The 20608-nt window shown below is 43.6% G+C and overlaps 1 protein-coding gene and 1 long non-coding RNA gene across 3 annotated transcripts in view; one reads left to right on the forward strand and one right to left on the reverse strand.

Annotated features, from left to right (window-relative positions):
* The window catches only part of SLCO3A1 (solute carrier organic anion transporter family member 3A1), a 619509-nt gene that overhangs the window by 347013 nt on the left and 251888 nt on the right, over nucleotides 1–20608 (reverse strand). The window lies entirely within an intron of this gene.
* Nucleotides 12446–20608, forward strand: part of LOC134931894 (uncharacterized) — a 155342-nt gene continuing 147179 nt past the window's right edge. For both annotated transcript variants that reach the window (XR_010179196.1, XR_010179195.1), the window contains exons 1-2: nucleotides 12446–12582; nucleotides 16416–16629. This is a non-coding gene — a long non-coding RNA (uncharacterized LOC134931894). The remainder of the gene's footprint in view (nucleotides 12583–16415; nucleotides 16630–20608) is intronic.

The following is a 20608-nucleotide window of genomic DNA, read 5'->3' on the forward strand; positions in this document are numbered from 1 at the left end:
CCCTTGTGCAATGATGCACTGACACTTTTCCTGGTTTTAGGAGGTTCCTGACTAGCTCAGATAACTCCCTGGCTTTCTTCTCCGGGAGAAACACCCTTTTCTGGACTGTGTCCAGAATCATCCCTAGGAACAGCAGACGTGTCGTCGGAAACAGCTGCGATTTTAGAATATTTAGAATCCACCCGTGCTGTCGTAGAACTACTTGAGATAGTGCTACTCCGACCTCCAACTGTTCTCTGGACCTTGCCCTTATCAGGAGATCGTCCATTTTCTTTGAAGAAGAATCATCATTTCGGCCATTACCTTGGTAAAGACCCGGGGTGCCGTGGACAATCCAAACGGCAGCGTCTGAAACTGATAGTGACAGTTTTGTACCACGAACCTGAGGTACCCTTGGTGAGAAGGGCAAAATGGGACATGGAGGTAAGCATCCCTGATGTCCAGGGACACCATATAGTCCCCTTCTTCCTGGTTCGCTATCACTGCTCTGAGTGACTCCATCTTGATTTGAACCTTTGTATGTAAGTGTTCAAATATTTCAGATTTAGAATAGGTCTCACCGAGCCGTCTGGCTTCAGTACCACAATATAATGTGGAATAATACCCCTTTCCTTGTTGTAGGAGGGGTACTTTGATTATCACCTGCTGGGAATACAGCTTGTGAATTGTTTCCAATACTGCCTCCCTGTCGGAGGGAGACGTTGGTAAAGCAGACTTCAGGAACCTGCGAGGGGGAGACGTCTCGAATTTCCAATCTGTACCCCTGGGATACTACTTGTAGGCTCCAGGGGTCCACTTGCGAGTGAGCCCACAGCGTGCTGAAACTCTTGAGACGACCCCCCACCGCACCTGAGTCCGCTTGTACGGCCCCAGCGTCATGCTGAGGACTTGGTAGAAGCGGTGGAGGGCTTCTGTTCCTGGGAATGGGCTGCCTGCTGCAGTCTTCTTCCCTTTCCTCTATCCCTGGGCAGATATGACTGGCCTTTTGCCCGCTTGCCCTTATGGGGACGAAAGGACTGAGGCTGAAAAGACGGTGTCTTTTTCTGCTGAGATGTGACTTGGGGTAAAAAAGGTGGATTTTCCAGCTGTTGCCGTGGCCACCAGGTCCGATGGACCGACCCCAAATAACTCCTCCCCTTTATACGACAATACTTCCATGTGCCGTTTGGAATCTGCATCACCTGACCACTGTCGTGTCCATAAACATCTTCAGGCAGATATGGACATCGCACTTACTCTTGATGCCAGAGTTAAATGCTCTATAGTCAATAAAATACTGTCCCTGTCAAGGGTATCAATATTTTCAGTCAGGGAATCCGACCAAGCCACCCCAGCGCTGCACATCCAGGCTGAGGCGATCGCTGGTCGCAGTATAACACCAGTATGTGTGTATATACTTTTTAGGATATTTTCCAGCCTCCTATCAGCTGGCTCCTTGAGGGCGGCCGTATCTGGAGACGGTAACGCCACTTGTGATAAGCGTGTGAGCGCCTTATCCACCCTAAGGGGTGTTTCCCAACGCGCCCTAACTTCTGGCGGGAAAAGGTATACCGCCAATAATTTTCTATCGGGGGAAACCCACGCATCATCACACACTTCATTTAATTTATCTGATTCAGGAAAAACTACAGGTAGTTTTTTCACACCCCACATAATACCCTTTTTTGTGGTACTTGTAGTATCAGAAATATGTAACACCTCCTTCATTGCCCTTAACATGTAACGTGTGGCCCTAAAGGAAAATACGTTTGTTTCTTCACCGTCGACACTGGAGTCAGTGTCCGTGTCTGTGTCTGTGTCGACCGACTGAGGTAAATGGGCGTTTTAAAGCCCCTGACGGTGTTTGAGACGCCTGGACAGGTACTAATTTGTTTGCCGGCCGTCTCATGTCGTCAACCGACCTTGCAGCGTGTTGACATTATCACGTAATTCCCTAAATAAGCCATCCATTCCGGTGTCAACTCCCTAGAGAGTGACATCACCATTACAGGCAATTGCTCCGCCTCCTCACCAACATCGTCCTCATACATGTCGACACACACGTACCGACACACAGCACACACACAGGGAATGCTCTGATAGAGGACAGGACCCCACTAGCCCTTTGGGGAGACAGAGGGAGAGTTTGCCAGCACACACCAAAACGCTATAATTATACAGGGACAACCTTTATATAAGTGTTTTCCCTTATAGCATCTTAATATATAATCATATCGCCAAATAAGTGCCCCCCCCTCTCTGTTTTAACCCTGTTTCTGTAGTGCAGTGCAGGGGAGAGCCTGGGAGCCTTCCCACCAGCAGTTCTGTGAGGGAAAATGGCGCTGTGTGCTGAGGAGAATAGGCCCCGCCCCCTTTTCGGCGGGCTTCTTCTCCCGTTTTTCTGACAACCTGGCAGGGGTTAAATACATCCATATAGCCCCAGAGGCTATATGTGATGTATTTTTAGCCAATATAGGTACTTTCATTGCTGCCCAGGGCGCCCCCCCCAGCGCCCTGCACCCTCAGTGACCGTTGGTGTGAAGTGTGCTGAGAGCAATGGTGCACAGCTGCAGTGCTGTGCGCTACCTCATGAAGACTGAGAAGTCTTCAGCCGCCGATTTCTGGACCTCTTCAGCATCTGCAAGGGGGTCGGCGGCGCGGCTCTGGTGACCCATCCAGGCTGTACCTGTGATCGTCCCTCTGGAGCTAGTGTCCAGTAGCCTAAGAAGCCAATCCATCCTGCACGCAGGTGAGTTCACTTCTTCTCCCCTAAGTCCCTCGTTGCAGTGAGCCTGTTGCCAGCAGGACTCACTGAAAATAAAAAACCTAATAAAACTTTTACTCTAAGCAGCTCTTTAGGAGAGCCACCTAGATTGCACCCTTCTCGGCCGGGCACAAAAACCTAACTGAGGCTTGGAGGAGGGTCATAGGGGGAGGAGCCAGTGCACACCACCTGATCCTAAAGCTTTTACTTTTGTGCCCTGTCTCCTGCGGAGCCGCTATTTCCCATGGTCCTGACGGAGTCCCCAGCATCCACTTAGGACGTCAGAGAAAATAGCAGTAATTGTGTCTCTTTAGAGAGAACAAAGTTGTTTATTGAACCAAACCTGTAGATTTTAGTACTGAAATTGAGATGTCAGTGCTCCATTCTTAAGGGGGACACACAGTAGGCAATTTCAACCTAAAAAATAAATGAAAATGACATAAATGTTATATCGTCTAGTGTGTATGGGTGCAATATTGGTGAAAGATGAATGATGCGCGCTACCGCACGTCGTTCAGCGATCACCAATATTGAGCTGTCATGTAGCTCAACCCGTCAGAGGGGGTGATTCAGACCTGATCGTAGCTGTGCTAAAGTTAGCAGAGCTACGATCATCCACACTGACATGCGGGGGGACGCCCAGCACAGAGCTAGACTGTCCCATGTATCAGGCCCGGCCCCACCGCACAAGTACAAAAGCATCACACAGCGGCGATGCTTTTGTACTTGAAGAGTAACTCCCAGCCAGCGCAGCTCCTGCGTGCTGGCAGGGAGTTAGCGTCGTTGTGATGGTTGCATGTGACGTCACGCAGCCACTGTGGCATGCCCCCGCACGGTACGGACCACACCCAAAAACGGCAGCCAAACACCGCCGTGCCGTCCCTTCCCGCCCAGCGAACTCCTCTGCCTGTCAATCAGGCAGAGGTGATCGCTGGGCTATGACAGTTGTCTGACATGTGCCGGCACACTGCGGCGCCGGCGCATGCACACTTCTGACCTGATTGCTGCGCTGCGATGAACAGCAGCGTGCGATCAGGTCAGAATGACCCCCAATGATGGGCTGAGCTGCATGTCTGGGAATGCCAGCGGTGACGTCACTGATCATTATCGTTGAACTATAACACTCAGTGTGTATGCACTATACTGTTGAACGCTATATCATTCAACGATATAGTCGTTCATCACCGGCATTCCTGCATCAGCTAGTGTGTACCCGCTTTTATATTGCACAATATATCAATATAGAGGGGCAGTTCATATCACATCAGCTGAATTGTCATAACCATATAGTTTTCAAAACAAATAAGGTAAAGAAAGTGCAACACTGCAAGCACTGGTCCCTTCTACTGTCTGCTGTTATGCATGGAGAGAACAGCAGATGAGAGGCAGGCACAGTGGCAGTGTTTGTAGAAAAAAAGTTTAAAGTGGTAGTTAGATCCCGTGCCAGGCGTTCGGTTCCCCTTGATGCAGACACTTGCAAAGAAGGTGTGCAGTGCAAGGGAGACAATGTGCCACGGGAAATGCTACCATCTGAAAGGAGAGGAAATTATACCTATTGTGGATAAGCGAGGTAACTGTTGCCAGTGGGCAGTGCCACCTCAGTAAGGAGAGCCCCCGGGAGTGGACAGAACGATCGTTTCACCAACGTGACTTGATCACCTGTCAAACATTTAACAGATCATTTTAAAGGTGTGTACACACGGTCTTCGATTTTGACTATCTTCGATTTTGACTTTGATTTCCCCTGAACGCCCCGGAGCCCTGAACCACCGATACTGACTATCTTTACTTGAGATTTTGACTATGTGAGATTTTGACTAAATGCCAATTTTGAGTATACTAAGGGGGTCATTCTGAGTTGATCATAGCTGTGCTAAATTTAGCACAGCTACAATCATTCGCACTGACATGCGGGGGGACGACCAGCATGTCAATGCTGCCCCCCCCCCCCCCCGCAGAAGTGCAAAGGCATCGCACAGCGGCGATGCCTTTGCATTTCAAGAGTAGCTCCTGACCAGCGCAGCTTTAGCTTGCTGGCCGGGAGCTACTCGTCGCTCCCTGGCCCGCAGCGGCTGCATGTGACGTCACGCGACGCCTGCGTTGGCCGGACTGCGCCCCCTAAATGGCGGCCTTACGCCGCCGTCCAGCCCCCTCCCGCCCAGTGACCGCCTTTGCCTCAGCAGCGATCACTAGGCAACGACGGATGGCATGCGCAGTTCTGACCCAATCGCTGTGCTGCGAGAAACTGCAGCAAGCGATCGGGTCGGAATGACCCCCTATGTACTAACACTACATAGTCAAGTTTGACCTGCTTGCACAGTCTATATTTCCTTGCGATACCGACCCCGCGGCACAGCGCATCGGTATCACAGCTGGCTATACACAGTGCGATTTGCACTAACTTTCCTTGTGATTTTGACTATATAGTCAAAATCGAAAGGATAAATCTCACCGTGTGTACTCACCTTAAGGTGGTATGGACAGGTGGACAGTTAATTGACACATTTTTTAATCATGGCCAAATGCAGAATATACTGTAGCAAATATTCAGCAGAACTATTAAATAAATGTTTATCATCTTTATTGATCGAGCAAAAGTAATTTCTCACTAAATTGCTCTAGTTCTGCAAGGGCCATAGGAAGATGCGCAACTGAAAGTCATTTTGTGAAACAGAGATTCAAATCACATGAGATTTATAATTGTTAATACATATTGCTAATGTCAACATGGCTTGTAACTAATGGCTTTGCTAAAACATAGTGGCATAAACTACCAGATATGGTTAGGTAAAAAAATGCTTTTGCGGAAGGGACCAGACCCTTTGCTTGACATAGGATTTGTTTATGTCAGCGCTGTTTAATATAAACTGAACAGCGGGGGTAAATCCTGTTACCATGCCTCTTCATGCCTTCAAGCCGAGAGCATAGGGTATATCACACTGCACTTACAGCACAGAACAAAACCAGCCTGTGCTCCCCTCTATTAGAATTCTAGTGATGTTCATGACTGCTGATACTTACAGTACCATAGATACAGTAAATAATCCAGTAAACCGATGGCTCACCAGAGCGTGAAATATGAAGACTGGCTTCTTTAATCTGCTCAGTTCTGACATTTGAGGGTCGCTGAGCAGAAAGCTGACTTTGGCCACATAACTGTCACAGCATCAGGAGCTATACTCTTTTAAATGCTTTTGTAGATGACTCAGTCTATGATCTGCTAAAATAATTTTACACACCACAAGACCATGAAACCCTTCAAATAGAGCGGTGGCAGCTGTTCTCTTCTTACTTACTATAAGGGCCAAGCTTTTGAATTTTGAGGTGGATTTTTTACTGATTTCAAATTTGGCTTTGAATAACTGAGAAAGATTCACAGCAGAAAACAGACTTTTACCATTACTGATTTTAATTTTCACAGTGTGATTAAATAAATAGGGAAACAAAAAGTTATGTGCCAAAATAAAAGGGCAGAAATGGAAAGCAGATGTAATTCTAATTAGAGAGGATAGAATGACATCACCAATTGGGGCGGCAACATTATTCTAAATACTTTTTTTATTTTCTATTTTCGAACAAAGGGGCAGATTCAGACCTGGACGCTGCTACGTCAGCGATCGCAGGCTGAAGCCCAGTGAAGTGTGCGATGTGTGTTGGCATCTCACTTGTGTGATCGCCGCTGCCTGATTGACGGGTAGAGGTGGTCGTGGAGAGGGAAGGGGGCGTTGCGGCAGCGTTGGGGAGGGTGTGGTCCAGACAATGCAGGCATGTCCGGACTGTTTGCGGGCAGGCCGCCGGGGCTGCAAGACGTCACACTCAGCCGATGCGACCCTTAACATGCCGGGTAGCCATCTGCCTTCGCAGTGGGCTACTCGAATCATGCGAAAGCAGTTGGGATGCTCTCACATGTCTGCAAGGGGTGAGCTACATAGGGCTTGCGGGGTGTACTTGCCCTGTGCTGGGCGTCCCCCTGCATGTCAAAGAAATTGATCATAGATTTGCGTTTTCTCGCATTAGATGTGTGTTTTCTGAATTAGGCCCACTGTAAAGATACAACAATCAGCAATATGATGATGACTGCCATCCAGAAGTGTTCATACACTATTGCTCAAGTCCCACCAAATAGTCCCCTTGGCATGCCAGGTTTAGGGGCGACTCAACTTCGCAGAGGAGTCTGAATGCGTGTAAATAAGGTTTCGATAAGAGTAGCTATATAGAAATAATCACTGCGCTCAGAGAAGGGCAATTAAAAAAATTATAAATATCAAATTGTGTTGTCTCCCATGAATGATATAGACTCGGTGAAGCTCAATAATATAAAAATGAGTTTATATATGAATAGATAGATTCACAAACAACAATGTCACACATATAAAATAGTAAACAATTTTTAAGTTTGCAAACTTTAAATACATTAGTATCTCATATAGGCAACTGCTTCTGGGTATAGTGCTGCAGCACATGTATTATCCAGTGCTTATTAGTATAAATTGATAGACATTAAAATAACAGTCTCTCCCAAGACAATTGATTACTCTCTCACTGGCGTCCCAGTGAGGTTAGTACAATGAACTCTGCTACTTGTTAAGCTCTCAAAAGTACATGCATTTGGTGGTTAGTGGGTTAAAAGCGGCATGCAGTCATAGAAATGCATAGATATTTACCACTGTGCTGGTTCCTGTGTTGTAGCAATCCAGGGTCCCTTGCAAAATGCACTTGTGGTGATATCCTATTGGAAAGAGGTATGCTGTGCCGTTCTCAGTAGCTGAATGTTGGCTGCACTCTCTGTGTGTTTTCACTTTCCGTGATTTATCCGGGTAGAGTGCAGAGCTGGATATAACGGGTAACGCCGTCCACCGCCGTATAGCCAGTGGACGCTGCCACACACTGAGAGGCAGAAGATCCGTCAGGGGAAGTTCACGTGTATGCAGCATTGATAAAGCTGGAGAGCAGAGAGCGGCGAATGCCACAGTGGGAGAAGCGGACAGAAGGAGTAAGCGTCAACCGGTTTCGTCTCCCAGCAACCGGTTGATGTTTACTCCTTCTGTTATTTTAATGTCTATCAATTTATGCTAATAAGCACTGGATAACACATGTGCTGCAGCACTATACCCAGAAGCAGTTGCCTATATGAGATACTAATTTATTTAAAGTTTGCAAACTTAAAGCTTGTTTACTATTTTGTGTGTGATATTGTTCTTTGTGAAATTATATATTCATATATAAACTCATTTTTATATTATTGAGCTTCACCGAGTCTATATCATTCATAGGAGACAACACAATATGATATTTATATAATTTTTTAATTGCCCTTCTCTGAGCGCAGTGATTTTTTTTCTATACAGTATATCTATTGTTCCTATGAGTATGGGTCGTTGGGTCGACTCAACTCAGGTCGACAATTATTAAGTTGACTACTGAAGGTCGACATGGGCATTAGGTCGACATGGGCATTAGGTCGACATGGGAATTAGGTCGACATGTACTAGGTCGACAGGTGAAAATGTCGACATGAGTTTTTGGACTGTTTTTGGTGTTGTTTTCTTCATAAAGTGACGGGGAACCCCAATTAGTGCACCGTGACCCCTTGCATGGCGAGCGACCATTCCAATCATAGTTCATGTGGATCGTCAAGTATGGAAAAATCCAAAAAATGAAAAAAAAAATTGAAAAACTCATATCGACTTTTTGACCTGTCAACCTAGCACATGTCGACCTACTGTAATTCATGTTGACCTTCAGTGGTCGACCTAATGACTGTCGACCTAACGACCGTATCCCGTTCCTATACAGCTTAGCAAACTGTGTTCATGTTGCAGCTAGAGAAGTACTGTATTTATTACTACATTCAGGTAAAGCGCCAGGTAGTAAATAGCCAGTGACCACGGTCCCAGTCTGTTTACACATTTTTTCAATAAGAATGGCAGCAGATTTTCAAATGCCAATTTCTCTTGTTCTTAATATGTGACTTTGGGGGTTATTCAGTAAGGATTGCAGATTCTGCTTTTTAGCAGAATATGTAATCCCTATATCGCTGCCCCCCATCCACCCTGCAAACGTCTTTGCCTGTCGATCAGATCGCATTGGCCGCTAGCGCACATGCAGGACGGGACCTGTGCATGCACACCGCCGCCAGGTGCGGGGTTATTGCGGTCGCATCAATTAGCATGAATAACCTTCTTTGTACATGTGTAAAACCAATTAGTGTGTGGGAAAAGCCAGAGCCCTGTATCTCTAGCATACAGTGTGCGGCTTTTCGCAGATTCTGGGATTCGCAAATTCAAAATATAATCAAATATACAGTACGATATTCGTCTCAAGCATTTTCTGAAGATGTGTGCAACTCAAAACGTAGGTATAGGTGTAGGCGGCGGCGCATGTGTGCAGACACATTTTTATACCCAACACTTGGGGCCAAATGTAATAGAGTGAGAGTTTCAAAAAGTGAGAGATTTGGTAAGGTTTTGCAGTTTTTTATAAAGTGGCAATCATTTACACAGCAAGATCAACTTGGTTTTGCAGTGTAAATGATTGCCACTTTTAAAAAAAACTGGAAAAGCTTACCAAATCTCTCACTTTCTGAAACTCTCACTCTATTACATTGGGCCCTAAATGTTAATTGAAACATATAAAGGGCCAGCTTATTTGGGCCATACAACTTACATCTACATGCAGTGGTGGCTCCAGGGGTGGGGCTGCATGGCCCAAAATTCAAATAGGGGAGCCACACCAACTGCCACCCCAAACACTGCCAAACATTACTGTTCGGGACTCACTGGCAGTTGGTGTGGCTCCCCTATTTGCACATAGGGGCAGAGGCGTCACTAGGGGGTGCAGACTGCACCTGGGTCTCACCTTTCCAGGGGGTGCACCAAAATTACATCTCCATCTCAGTGACTGGGAGCAGGGTGTTTCACTGTTACATTACCGTATATCGCCTGGGTCCTATCACTCAGGAGGAGCCAAAAGTGCAGGCAGTCCCTGGGAGTAGCCCAGGATCTCTAGGAATGCAGCTATGTAAATGGGGGCTTCCCCTGAAGCCATAGCCCCATTTAGGTGCACACACCAAAGGGTATTAGTAGCACTGGGAATCCAAAAGCCTCTGTGCCATCACTACATGTGTGGTCTAATTATCAGGCATGTGCAGTAGACCGCCCGGGATTCTATAGCGTTAAGTAAAGTGATGTAATCAGCAATAACTTTATTTTACACATCACAGGAATGGTATTCTAGTACAGAGCCCTTGTCCCTGGATGTGATTTTGCATACACCGAGGCAGCACAGAATCTCTTACTGCCGCAAATAGCGATAACAAGAAAATCTAATTTTCGGATCTAAAACCTGAAAATTTGTATATTTTCTTTTTGTGCATATTAACAAGTACACTGTATGTATCTGCTTACTACAGTTTTTGCAGCACAGACTCTTTACTTTGGCAGACATGACTCATTCATATTGATAGTACAAATTAAGCTCCCTGGCAGAAACTCCTCAGGATTAAATAACTTTGCTAATATTATCCATGCTTACAGACCTTGCTTTCATTCAAACATATTTTTTTAATTGATTTAATTTTACAAACGTGTCTATAGTTTGGTATGGGTCTATCTGTAAAGCATTTTGCATCATGCATTATTTGGTCACTCTTATTGTGCTCACATATCATACAATACAATGGGGATGAGTCAATTACCCACTAGCTGCCACCGGAGAGGCTTCTAGCAGCTTCGCAGGATGTGTCACTGCTGATTTCTGCTATGGAGGTGCTAGCCTAGCAGGAATCAACATACTGAAACTGCGCTTATATGTGCAGAGCACCTCCTGTCTAATTAAATCTGCCTAAATGAGTCTGACAAATAAGACTGTAAAAAAACTATCCTGGTATAGGGGGTCATTCCGAGTTGTTCGCTCGCTAGCTGCTTTTAGCAGCATTGCACACGCTAGGCCGCCGCTCTCTGGGAGTCTATTTTAGCATAGCAGAATAGCGAATGAAAGATTAGCAGAATTGCGAATAAATAATTCGTAGCAGTTTCTGAGTAGCTCGAGACTTACTCGTACACTGCAATCAGCTCAGCCCGTTTCGTTCCTGGTTTGACGTCACAAACACACCCTGCGTTCGGCCAGCCAAGCCCCCGTTTCTCCAGACATTCCCGGGTTTTATCCTGGCACGCCTGCGTTTTTCCGCACACTCCCAGAAAACGGCCAGTTTCCGCCCAGAAACACCCACTTCTTGTCAATCACACTCCGATCACTTCAACGATGAAAATTCTTCGTTCGAACGTGAGTAAATCTACTAAGTTTTGTGCTAAAATACTTAGCGCATGCGCACTGCGTACCATGCGCATTTTTGCCTTAATCGCTCCGTTGCGAAAATCGGCAACGAGCGAACAACTCGGAATGACCCCCATAGTACAGTATATATAGCCAGTTGCTATAAACTGAAGAAATGAGGCATCCAACTAATTGAATCAGCCACTAATAAGGAGCCCTAATAATTCTATGTGCTGTGTTGCAATAGAAGTTACAGACCTATGTCTGACTCTCTGACTTCAGTACTGTGGGGTAAATGTATTAACATTTTCTGCTTTGCCTCTTTAGCGAGGCGAAGCAGGAAGCAGTAGTGAAAACTCCTCCTTCTGGCGATCGCTACTAGAGCACACAGCGCATCAGCTCATGGTGGTCATTCCGAGTTGATCACTAGCTGCATTTGTTCGCAGTGCAGCGATCAGGCTAAAAAACGACATTTCTGCGCATGCGTATGCGGCGCAATGCGCACGCGTGACGTACGGGCACAACGAATGATGCAGTTTTGCACAGGGTCTAGCGATGCATTTCAGTCGTACTGGTTGCCGCAGAGTGATTGACATGAAGTGGTCGTTTCTGGGTGACAACTGACCGTTTTCAGGGAGTGTTCGGAAAAACGCAGGCGTGCCAAGGAAAACGCAGCCGTGGCTGGGCGAACGCTGGGCGGGTGTGTGACGTCAAATCCGGAACTGAATAGTCTGAAGTGATCGAAGCGCTGAGTAGCTTTTGAGCTACTCTGAAACTACACAAAAATTTTTTGCAGCCGCTCTGCGATACAACTGTTCGCACTTCTGCTAAGCTAAAATACACTCCCAGTGGGGGGCGGCATAGCGTTTGCACGGCTGCTAAAAACTGCTAGCGAGCTATCAACTCGGAATGACCCCCAATGTGTGAGATCTTGCTACTCTCGTGAGATCTCACATTCATTCCGGGGCCGGCAGCTGCCACAGCCAGGGACTGTATACAGCCCTGGCAGGATTGTATAGTTGCAGGTGTCGGAACGGTCAGTGCAACTGACCATTCTAACACTGCCCTGGATATCGGCGTGCTATCTTTTATATTGCCCCTGTTATTCAGCACACTTCTCCTCCCTCATACATGGGGGAGGAGAGGTACTGTATCACTGTTACTGCTTCTCCCCCATAATACCTGGTCTTACATTTACCTGAGTCTCCTAATTTAACCCTCTGTATGACACCATCCAACAAGCAGTGCCGATTGGAGGTCTCCAATACATATCCTATCTGACATGTAATGTAAATTTACTCCAGTCAGCACTGTGATGCAACCGACCCCACGGACTCTGCAGGGCACCACAGTGTCCTCTCTGCTGCCATCTGTCTCCCCCCCCCACCAACTGTCACTCGGTTCCTCTTTACTGACAGTTGGTGGAGAGGCACCGACGCTCGCTCATCTCCCCCAACACTCCCAAAGCTGCCACTTGCCCAGCACGGCTTCACTCTGTCATTTTATTTACAGTGGTCTTGGGTGCACTTTAATGGTTAGATTGAATGAAAACAGAAAAAGATTCGGTAAGAACCTGGGCCTGGCACGCCTACAAAACGGATGTAACATGCCCCATTTATAATGAATGGTGCCGACTGCCGCCTCTCAAATGCCGCAATATGCCAGTTACACTGCGGCTAATACATAGATGTTTGAGGACACATGTAAAAAAATGTATGATATATAGAAGAGTCATCACATTATTGGACTGCAAGGCCCTCTGGTTAATTTTGGCTAATGAAAAAGTCTTTAATAATCCCTACAATTAACATGCTACAGCAGCTGATTAACAGTGATTCTAATTATCCTGATTCATGCTCATTATTATGAGGACTTATATTTAAAGTCCCACTGTATTTTTTACATTACACTGTGACCTCTCTGCCTCACTTTCTGTACACTCACTGAAATATATTTATTTAGTAATTTTATTCACACTGCACCAGAATAACATGTAGCGCATTACAATATGGAAAACCAGGGGCGTAACAAGAGGGGTGCGTGTGGGGAACGCCCCCTCACCGCCTCTGCCTGTCAATCAGGCAGAGGCGATCGCAGCCCTGAGATGCTGATAGCATCTCACTGGGCTTCCAAGGTGCGCACGTGCAGTGCGGCAGCTGCGCGTGCGCACTCCACAAAGTCATTCAGACTGCGATCGCTGCCACTGCAGCAATGCAGTCTGAATTACCGCCAATGAATGTACATTTGGGTGAACCGTGAGCTGTATACGTTGGTGATAATCAAGTAGCAGTGCCTAGGGTGGTTGAGAAGGTTATTTGCGAACTTGATAGGTTGGCATGAAGAGGTGTTTTCAGAGTACACCTGTATCTATGAGAAAATTATGTACAAATAAGAGAATTCCACACAAACAAAACAAAAAGCCAATACCTAACAATGGGAGGAACAATGAAGGTTGTTTATTTACTCATAAAGTTTGTGCAGCAATGTTGAAGCTATGCAGAAAACTTAAAGCTATAGCAATGGTTCTCAAACTGTATGCCGTGGCACCCTGGGGAGCCTTGGGGCACTTGCAGGGGAGCCTTGGTTTGGTGGTCCAGGACCGATTCATATTATTTATAGTCAATGTAATAAGCAAAACCAGTGCTGGAGGCTGCCAATCATAAAATATGTGGACATACAGGAGAGAATCTTTCCCCTCACCATATAAAGACATAAGTACTGTATATTCAGTATAAATATACTTACATATAAATATATTTACTTAATATAATATTATTTTCTGAATTTATAAATAAGAAACTTAGGGCCTAAATGTGTGATGAAAGAATTCTGATATTGTATGGCGCCGTGATTCAAAAAAGTTTGGGAACCACTGTGCTAGAAAGAGGTGTATAAAGTTTAATGTTTTTCAGATAAAAGGCAGCAGAAAAAAAGTATAAAATGTCTGCAAATCGGTGTTATTTATTGGGAGACCTTTGTTTTTTTTTATTAAGTATATATTTCTTCCCTTTACTATATAAATAGTACATGAAAGCAATGTTCTCTGCTTGTTCTAATTTTTATTCCATACCATAAGGGACGGTTAATGTTACAAATAAAACACATCTTGATCACTAACACAAACAGAACAGTGACACAAACAACAGGGATTGTTTACACGGTAACTGCAGCTATAAGAATAACCTCTCGAGAGCTTGCACCCTCCTGTAGAGCTTTAATGACTTACAGTTTCAGAGTGAGATGTTTTGTGCAACATGGTTCACATCACAATTTTTCTATAGGTATTTTTCCATTATTGATGTTTTAAATACTAATTAGCAACACATTAAGAAGGCTTGTTCTGTTTCTAGTTGTATCACTGGTCATTACTTTATTAGAGTACTATTCCGAGAAGTGAAAGCATTCAGTCATAGCGCCCTACTTTCGCCAGCAGGTAGAGTCTGATGCCCATGACGTTACAACACAGGCCCATACACACTTCCCCATTCAGCTACACAAGCTATCCACATTAGCTGGGGTTCTAGGAAAGCTGAGAGAAGTGTAACAATTAATGTACTACTGTTGGCAGTGGTTACACCCTGTTGGGGGCCTAATGATAAAAGTATGTGTCCCTTCTTGTTGCCGCTGCCTAAAGGACCATTCTTTATACACCACCCCCTACACTACTGCTCCTCAGCATGCTGTCGAGTTGGGATGCGGTTAGGATGCCGGCAATTGGAATCCCGACACGTGGCCATAATGCCGATGCTAGACCTCCGACACCAGATTAAATGACGCCACCAGAATCCTGACCGGCAGCATCCTGATCTTAAGAATACAGGGACTGTCAGTGTTAAGGCCCATATAGACAGGCCGATTTGGGAGAGATGTGTGCTGAGTGAACCGCTCAGCACACATCTCTCCCGCCGCTCAGCACAGCGCGATCTGTGCTGAGCGTGCGGGGGGAGACGGGAGGGCCGCTCACTTCACCCAGCGGGTGAAGTGAGTGACCTGCTAGATTGGCCTGCATGCAGGCCAATCTAGCAGCAGCGACAGCGATGTGCGGGGCCGCGCATCGCTATCGCTGAGGGGGCTACACACGGAGCGATCATGCTGACATTCTAAGCAATCTAGTCAGATTGCTTAGAATATCACTCTGTGAGTACCCCCTTTAGCCTGTGGGTGGGGGTGGGGTTAGGTGTAGGCACCACTGGGGAGGGTTAAGGTTAGGCTGCGGGGGGGGGGGGGGGGGAGATAGGGCTAGGCTACGGGAAGGGAGGGTTAGGGTTAGAGGGTATTGGGAGAGGTTAAGTATGCTTACCTAGCCCCAATCAGGGTTGTCTCCATCGGGATCCATCCCGAACACTGCTATATCCTATCACAGTTGTTGAATTTATGATTAATAGAGAAACATTGTCATTCACATTGACGGCGCAGCTGTAGGGCTATAGTATGAGCTTCTGGCAAGTGATGTAGCCACATAGTGCTACAATTTCGGTGGAGGAAGCCATTTCCATAAAAATAAAAGGACCCTGATAGACGTTTTTAAGAAGAACTCTTTAATTTGACTCTGGTACATAATGATTTCCTACCTTAGGTATGTCTGGGGCAAACTTCCTCCTATTTATCCTCCAATATCACAGTTGGATTACATTAAGATCATAATTAGGAAGTACCGTAGTTCCATAAAGACTTCATCTTTATAAACTTGATAAACACTGCTCTAGCACTGAACCATATTTATTGACATTTCTTGAAATAATATCGCTTTAGGAAAAAAGAAACTCTGAATTCCTCGTACTGTAAAAGTGTCACAGCTGAGAAGTTTATTTCACACATGGAATAGATTTTTAAATAAAGATTAATACCACTCAATCTGCAGACACAAGGGAAAAATGATGAATGGCATTGCTTAATGCATTACAACCCATAAATTCCGGCATCCTTTGATTACTCTTTTTATTAGAGTCCAAAGTTATGGCTAATATAGACAGGACAACGCTGGAAGAAAATGCTTTAATTAACCTACACAGTATTTCAGTCTGTCAATTCTCTGAGTCCGTTCCAATAAAATCTCAATACTATTATCAGCATCTAATCTCACCTGATTCCTCTCCTCTCAATAACAATGACGATAAAACAAATCTACGAAATACTGAATAGATGAGAGAGTGAGAAGAGTCTGACTGACAATCACTGTCTATGTATTTCTTGTTTAGTATTTTCAAATATTGCTAGCACTATATAATCTCCACTAATAATTGTATACATCAATTATAGTTAGTCAATAACTGTTATCTGTATAAATTAAAATACACCCATGTGCCCGAATGTCCATTAAAAGGGAAAATTAATGCTACTAATTACCAGAGCATGAATAAAAAATTAAAAAAGGACCCTGCTGTTATTTTTATTTTAGATTTGGAGATGCAAGAAGGCAATACTTTGTGCATTTTATTATTGCGCTGAGCCGTGATGGAGAGCAGAACATGACTGCAGCTACCACAATATTGCGGTTACAAAAACCATCTCTGAAAACTAGTGCCATCAGGATCACATTGCACTCCCCCCCCTTCCCCAAGTGCAACCTGCAATTTACTGTTGCAGGAAACCTAACCAATCACAGTGAAGAAGTAAGTAATAGAACAACGTATAGCTTATCAGGCAAAACTGGGGTATGAAATACTTGTTCTACAAGTTCATCTTATGTTGTTACTTTCAAAATAAATACAGGTTGAGTATCCCATATCCGTAATACGGAATATTCCGAAATACAGACTTTTTTGAGTGAGAGTGCGATAGTGAAACTTTTGTTTTTTGATGGCTCAATGTACACAAACCTTGTTTAATACACAAAGTTATTAAAAATATTGTATTAAATGACCTTCAGGCTGTGTGTATAAGGTGTATAAGAAACAAATGAATTGTGTGAATGTACACACACTTTGTTTAATGCACAAAGTTATAAAAAATATTGGCTAAAATGACATTCAGGCTGTGTGTATAAGGTGTATATGTAACATAAATGCATTCTGTGCTTAGACTTAGGTCCCATCACCATGATATCTCATTATGGTATGCAATTATTCCAAAATACGGAAAAATCCCATATCCAAAATACCTCTGGTCCCAAGCATTTTGGATAAGGGATACTCAACCTGTATAAGGATTGTATTTTAACAGGTTGTGTGGCATAGGAAGGGTTAGAATATTGCAGAATAGTATAAAGAGCCGCAGGTGTTACTGGCTTTTATGGTAGAAGACGGTGCAGTGACCCATACAATAAGCAATGTGACTACATAAAATTCTCTTTATCCGCTAAATAAAAGTTATGACCACTGAATTATACAAGGCTAATTTCACCCATTCAAAAAATCTCTAGTTCAAAGACTTCCCTAGATTTTTTTTGTGTGTGTGTCATATCCAGCCTCCAGCTTTGATTGCTAGCACATTATTCCGATACAGGTTGAGTATCCCTTATCCAAAATGCTTGGGACCAGAGGTATTTTGGATATCGGATTTTTCCGTATTTTGGAATAATTAGATACCATAATGAGATATCATGGTGATGGGAGCTAAATCTAAGCACAGAATGTATTTATGTTACATATACACCTTGTACACATAGCCTGAAAGTAATTTTAGCCAATATTTTTTATAACTTTGTACATTAAACAAAGTGTATCTACATTCACACAATTCATTTATGTTTCATATACACCTTATATACACAGCTTTAAGGTCATTTAATACAATATTATTAATAACTTTGTGTATTAAACAAAGTTTGTGTACATTGAGCCATCAAAAAACAAAGGTTTCACTATCTCAGTCTCACTCAAAAAAGTCCGTATTTCGGAATATTCCGTATTTCGGAATATTTGGATATGGGATACTCAACCTGTACTATATATTACGACATAATAGCCCACTTCAGTGGCATCACAAAGTAATCTGATAAGGAAAATAATGCCCATTCAGTTCTTTAAAAAAAAAAAAAAAAACATTTCATTGTGTATCATCAGTACAAGACTAGTCAGAAAACCCCTTCTTCTTGTCATATGAGCACAGTTGTGAGTGATAAAATGTCAGGGGGCACAGGCCTGTTTTATGGTGCACCTTTATTAGAAATGTTCATTTCCTGGTTCTTTAATTTATTTTTTAATTTAATTTTATTTCTATTTTTTAATACCAGTTTTGAATTGGGTGGTGATAGACAACCTAATTCCTAGAATACTCAATGCATAGAGAGTACATGAATGAGCTGATCTTTGGGGCATCAATAACCAATTAACTTATGTACTCACATGAGAAGTGGGTCCCTCCTCCATGGCTGGCGCCATCTTCCCAGTGACATCTTCAGGAAGATGGTGCTGCACATTGAAATCAAAGAGACTTTGCTCTCTAGGACACATGCACCACCCTGCAATTGATTTTTTTGAAAATATATCTATCTATATCTATCTATCTATATCTATCTATCTATATCTATATATATATATATATATATATATATATATAGGCCATAGACTGTGTTAAATGAGAGCATCCCACCAACCTGGCAGAAACGACGGTCCGACTGCACTAATACCTTGGATGAATTTTATATATAAATAAGATGTTTCAATCTGTCTAAAGGGGTCCCCCCCCCCGTGTGTGTGTGTGTGTGTGTGTGTGTGTGTGTGTGTGTGTGTGTGTGTGTGTGTGTGTGTGTGTGTGTGTAAAGATGCAGAGAGCACTTTTTGTATAGGAATTATTATGACAATTACATACTCTTATCTTTAAAAAGATTTACTAAATTTTCATAAAATGTATGGCTTTTATTGTGAAAGTCATATACTAAAATGAAATAAAATAAATATAAAAATAGAATAAATAAAACTGAATATATAAGGAGTTTTCCTGTGATTGCTTTCTTGTTTGATAAATAATAGCAGTTTTCTGTTACTGTTCTCTTATTTCAGCTTGTCAAAGTAATTTTTATACAATGTAACAGGTGAAGATCCTACTGTGAGAATAGAATAGACCTCAAATTGTGTTTAAAAATAAAGTATAAATATATTCTTTTCCACCAGTATGGTTGGTGGAATTCCTAAATTTCACCTTTTACCTCGATTATTCACTCAGTTCTTGATTTTGAGACATAGGGGGTCATTCCGAGTTGTTCGCTCGCTAGCAGATTTTAGCAGCATTGCACACGCCAGGTCGCCGCCCTCTGGGAGTGTATCTTAGCTTAGCAGAATTGTGAATGAAAGATTAGCAGAATTGCGAATAGAAAATTCTTAGCAGTTTCTGAGTAGCTCGAGACTTACTCCTGCACTGCGTTCAGCTCGGCCCGTTTCGTTCCTGGTGTGACGTCACAAACACGCCCTGCTTTCGGCCAGCCACTCCCCCGTTTCTCCAGACACTCCTGCGTTTTATCCTGGCACGCCTGCGTTTTTCCGCACACTCCCAGAAAACTGTTAGTTTCCGCCCAGAAACACCCACTTCCTGTCAATCACACTCCGATCACTTCAACGATGAAAATTCTTCGTTCGGACGTGAGAAAATCTACTAAGTTTTGTGCTAAAATACTTAGCGCATGCGCACTGCGTACCATGTGCATGCGCATTTTTGCCTTAATCACTCCGTTGCGAAAATCGACAACGAGCGAACAACTCGGAATGACCCCATAGTGCATAAATACATATACAATATGAAATTATTTATAATTAAAATACACATACAGTATATAGCGGAGGAGAGCATGCACAAATGTTTCTGTTCTTATTATAAATGTCCCTTAAACCATGCAAATTGTACTTAATGAGATAGTAGAAAATGTTATTATAATAATAATAATAATAATAATAATAATAATAATTTATTGTCACTAAAAACATTTTAAAAAAATGAAGTGAAATTGCAATACAGAACACTTATGCTTCAATTGATAAATTAGATTCAAACCAACAATTATAGAAGGGAAAAAACTGTTCCTCATCCTACTAGTATGGCAACCAAGACACCTATAATGCTTCCCAGAGGGCAAGAGGGAAAAAATTTCAACAACAACGGTGACTGCAATCCCTAATTATCTTATTAGCCTTAGCTACACTCCTCTTATTAAATATCGCCTCCACCTTAGGCAGGGGTTGAGCAATACTCCACTCAGCAGATATGGTAATAGAAAAAAATTAAATAATGAAAAAATTAATAAAGTGTCGTCCCACTCAGGTGTCTTACTGGTAAGGGGTTAAATGTGATATTCCCACAAGTTGTTCAGAACCTTGTGGCAAATGCTGTGGTTCAGAGTGTCCTTCTTCCTTATAAGCGCTGGATCCCCTCCAGAAATAATACCCAGAAAGTCCCTGGTCTGGTCTATTGGCTTGGGGTCCGGCGGCATGTGAATAGGAAGGGTAAATTCCTGTTGCTCCAGGAGAAGCTTCCCTTGCTCCCTGATTTCATTCTCCTCTGTTTGCCCTTCCGATATAGTTCACTAAGAGGGGTGTGGTCCAGCTTGTGCAGAGGGTTTAGCATGTAGTGTGGGTGCGTTGGGTGTGGGTTATTTTTCCCAGTGCAGCAGGCTACGAAGTGGGCAGTTAGCTTGTACCAATAATCTAATGCATTTCC

This window comes from Pseudophryne corroboree, chromosome 6, assembly GCF_028390025.1.
Source record: "Pseudophryne corroboree isolate aPseCor3 chromosome 6, aPseCor3.hap2, whole genome shotgun sequence".
Classification (NCBI taxonomy): Eukaryota; Metazoa; Chordata; class Amphibia; order Anura; family Myobatrachidae; genus Pseudophryne; species Pseudophryne corroboree.